Source organism: Mustela lutreola, chromosome 3 (genome assembly GCF_030435805.1).
Source record: "Mustela lutreola isolate mMusLut2 chromosome 3, mMusLut2.pri, whole genome shotgun sequence".
Taxonomy (NCBI): domain Eukaryota; kingdom Metazoa; phylum Chordata; class Mammalia; order Carnivora; family Mustelidae; genus Mustela; species Mustela lutreola.
Genome location: NC_081292.1, coordinates 63240515 through 63245005, shown reverse-complemented (window position 1 = coordinate 63245005; position 4491 = coordinate 63240515). Strand labels below are relative to the sequence as shown.

Genomic DNA, 4491 nt, shown 5'->3' with positions numbered 1-4491 from the left:
TGGAGGAGATTGTCCTTGGAGTGTGTACAGTAGGAACAGGGGTAGGAGGTAAGACAGAGTTCCGTGAAGGGCCAACATTCAAGGGAAAGACCAAGGAAGCAAGGCTAATAAAGAGGAAGCCTTGTCAGAGTGATATGAAGAAAACAAGAGGTGGCTTCACCAGTCAAGGAAGCAATAGTGTGTGTTTGATCTACAGATACAAACACTACTGACAGGATAATGAAGATGAGAGAAGAGTCCTTTTTTTTCCTTAAGATTTATTTTTTATTTATTTTAGAAAGAGCAGGAAGCTTTACGCAGTGGCAGTATCGTAGCCAATGAGGTTTATCCGAGGCGTGATTATTGCTAATAGAAAGAGCAGGAAAGCACAAGTGGAGAGGGGGGAGAGAGAGAGAGAATCTTAAGTGGACTCCCGGCTGAGCATGGAGCCCCACACAGGGCTTGATCTCACCACCCTGAGATCATGACCTGAGGTGAAATAAAGAGTTGGACGCTTAACTGACTGAAACACCCGGGTGCCCCCAAGAAGAGTCCATCTTAACCTCCAGAACAATCTTACATCCTAGTCAAGAACTTCTGGGTGGAGACGAGGGAACAGAAGCCAGAAGGCAACGAGGGAGGTGGAAGGTGTGGAGGTGGAGACAAAGAGTGTGCAAAATTCTTGCAGAATTTTGGTTGTAAAAGGGAAGGGAGATGTGGCAGTGATAACTGGAGATATTCTAGGGAGAGCTTTTGTCTGTTTTTGTTGTATTTTAGAAGAAGGATTTAGAGTTGGTGCTGGTGAGGAGGGTATAGATAATAATGGTGATAATGTTATTGTCCTTGCTATTACTTGAGATAGGGACACTGGAGTGATTTGAATGAAGGGAAGGAGGGAGAGACTAGTCCTTTCTAGACTAGTCTCCATTCTGAGGATGGAGAAACATGTGGAGAAATCTAATCCACAGTTTGGGATTAGTTTTTGAAGGAATAAAGGGCACATTTTCCCTTTTGTCCTGAGGGAAGAAAAGCAGAGTGAGTGCATGATGTAATTTAAGTACAGAACAGGCCAGAACCTAAAGGCATTCTCTTCTGGTGGCTCCCATTTTTTTCTGTGAAATTAGAGACTGCGCACATTTGCTGATGGCATTAGAAGGCCCAGAGGTTTTCGGAGAGGAGAGATTTGAAATAAAAATTGCGATGAGTGGAATAGCAAGCTCGCTAGGGCAAAGAAAGACTTGCCAGGCGGTGTTGAGAGTTCACCTGAGGCTGGAGACAGAGGCTTCAAGAAGGCAGGACTGAAATGTCCCAGGTGTTTGGTTTTTGCCCAGTGAAGGTGACAAAGGACAAAGGGTGAAAGGCTATGGCAGGAGAGTGATTAGAGTCCCCGGGACAGGACATCTGAGCTGGACCAGAAAGAAAATAAAGATAGGAGAGGGGCAGAATATTGAGAAAAAGTAACTAGGCCACCAAGGTATTTTATTTTCTGATGTCAGAAGTTTAAGTTCACAGCCATGTCAGACAGAAATCTCTGAAAGGGCAGAGGGAGGAAGGTAGTTCCCTGACATAGGAGTTATTTAAAATAGAGGGAATTTGGAACACCTGGATGGCTCAGTCAGTTGGGCATTCAACTCTTGGTTTTGGCTGGGGTTGTGATCTCATGGGTGGTGGGACTGCCTGGAGGGCTCCAAGCTCAGTGCGGAGTCAGCTTGGGGATTTTAGTCCTCTGCCCCTCCCCCTCCCTCCCGCCCTCTCTCTCTCCAAAGTAAATAAATCAATCTTAAAAATACATACATACATATGTAATAAAATAAAGAGAATATGCACTTCATCAGTGCATATGAAGTCAGGCATTATGCTATGAATTGCACACATGGATTAATTCATTTGACCTTCAAAATAAACCTAAAAGTCAGGGATTATTCTCCCTGGCTTTTTTTTTTTTTTTTTTAAGACTTTATTTATTTATTCGACAGAGAGAGAGGGATCATAAGTAGGCAGAGAGGCAGGCAGAGAGAGAAGGGGAAGCAGGTTCCCCACCATGCAGAGAGCCTGATGCAGGGCTCAATCCCAGGACCTTGAGATCATGACCGGAGCCAAAGGCAGAGGCTTAACCTACTGAGCCATGCAGGCGCCTCTCTTTCACATCTTTTTTAAATTTATTTTTATTTTTTCGGGGCGCCTGGGTGGCTCAGTGGGTTAAAGCCTCTGCCTTCGGCTCAGGTCATGATCCCAGGGTCCTGGGATCAAGCACCTCCTTGGGCTCTCTGCTCATCCGGGAGCCTGCTTCCCAACCACCCCAACCTGCCTCTCTCTGCCTGCCACTCTGACTGCTTGTTATCTCTGTCTTTCAAACAAATAAATATAAATAAATAAATAAATTTATTTATTTATTTTTATTATTATTTTTACATTACTTTATTTATTTAACTGATCTCTATACCCAATGTGGGGCTCAAATTCACTGCCTTGATTTCAAGAGTCACATGCTCTGGAGGTGCCTGGGTGCCTCAGTCGATTAAGTATCTGCCTTTGGCTCAGGCCATGATCTCTGAGTCCCCACATTAGGCTACCTGTTCAGTGGGGAGTCTGTTTCTCCCTTTCCCTCTGTTCCTCCCCTCCTCCCCGAGCTTGTGTTCTCTCTCACTCTCTCTCTCAAATAAATAAATAAAATCTGAAAGAAAAAAAAAAAAAAAAGAGGCTCTTTCTCTACCGACCGTGCCAGCCAAGTGCTCCCAAATTAATTAATTTTTAAAAACTAGTTTAGGGCGCCTGGGTGGCTCAGTGGGTTAAGCCGCTGCCTTCGGCTCAGGTCATGATCTCAGGGTCCTGGGATCGAGTCCCGCATTGGGCTCTCTGCTCAGCAGGGAGTCTGCTTCCCTTCCTCTCTCTCTGCCTGCCTCTCCGTCTACTTGTGATTTCTCTCTGTCAAATAAATAAATAAAATCTTTAAAAAAAAAAAAAAAAATAAAAAAAATAAAAACTAGTTTAAAAAAGATGTGAAAGAGGGGTACCTGGCTGGCTCAGTGGGTAGAGCATCCAACTCTTGGGGTCATGACTTCAAGCCCCACGTTGGGTGCAGAGCTTACTGAATAAAAGGAATAATAAAAATAATTTGTTAAATTTAATTTATTTAAAGATTATTCAAAAATTTAACCCATAAAGATGGGCATGTATAATGAAAGCCTTCAGGTGAGGCTGGTGCAGTAGAATGTATCTCCACCACTCTTAGTTTCTTCAATATCCTACTAGAATATTTCCTTGCACACACACACAGATGTGTATATGTGTATATACACAGTTACATGTGGTTTTTTGCCCTCCTTTCCATATATAGCGATAGATATTGGAATTATTTGCTACAACACACCTTTTTCCTTTTCAGACAGCCCAATATTCCCGAGTTACCAGAAATTATTTAACCCTACAACAGATTTCAGGTTATTTCCTATCATTTTCTATTATAACTAAATTAGTAATTATCACCCTTGCATATGTTTGTCTCCATCTGGAATTTCATTTTTGAGGTGAGAAAGCTAATTACCTTTACATCACGTACTGACTAAATTGTATTTTACCTCAGAGACTTGAAATGTCACCTTTATCCTATACCATACTAACATCTCAAGTGAATTTTCTATATTTCCATACATGCTGTCATGTTTCATTGATCTAAATATTCTTGATCCGTATATTCATGTGGCAATATTAAATTGTTTCACTGACTGACATTTTACAAAGCAGTTTGAAATTTGCCAAGAACTCCCTCGTTCCTTTTGTTGCTGATTTTCCGAGTTTTCATAGCTAATATGAAGAAATCGCGTGACTTCAAAAAGAGGAATTAATTTAGAGATACTTCTCATTTCCACTTTAATGAAGTATATACTAGAGAAACTCCAAAGAGTTAGAGATTTAACTGGGGCAGGAAAAAGAGGGCACATTTAGATGTTAATTAGCTCAGCTAGTCCACACAGACACCTTTCCTGAAAGAAAGAGAAGGGGGAAGAATTTCTACAGAAGGGAAGAGGAGAGATGAAGCTGGCACTGCGCAACTACCCCCCTCCCCGCCTGCTTCACACCCCCCCACCCCCGCAACATTCCTCCCCTTCCATCTGGCTTCTACTCTCTCCACTCCACTGTCCGGCTCTGGTCAAGGACACTCAGTTTTCTGGTTCCTAAATACATGGATTCTTCTCTTAGGGTCCTGTGGTTAGTCTCCAAAATATAGCAGTACTTTGCTGGTACCTTCAGGAAGCTGTGAGACCAGACACAGTTTAAATGGCTGCAAACCTCAGCTCCTTTAGAATTTGTCTTTCCAGTCGGAGACAGTCCAGTCCCCACACAGTAACATCCGGATCACACACAGAAATCTCTGCCTTATTTCCAGGCTTCCTCCTCCCCTCCACCTCATTCCCCACCTCACAGCCGCCCCCTCAACACAGTCCTTATTCTTGTCCCACTTGAGTGCCTAAGTATTTTGAGGGAGGCTGTGTATGGGGACAGATGGAGGGA

The 4491-nt window shown here is 43.0% G+C and overlaps 1 pseudogene; it reads left to right on the top strand.

Moving 5' to 3' along the window:
* Nucleotides 1–288: 288 nt before the first annotated feature.
* Nucleotides 289–357, top strand: LOC131828276 (U4 spliceosomal RNA; annotated as a pseudogene).
* Nucleotides 358–4491: the final 4134 nt, after the last annotated feature.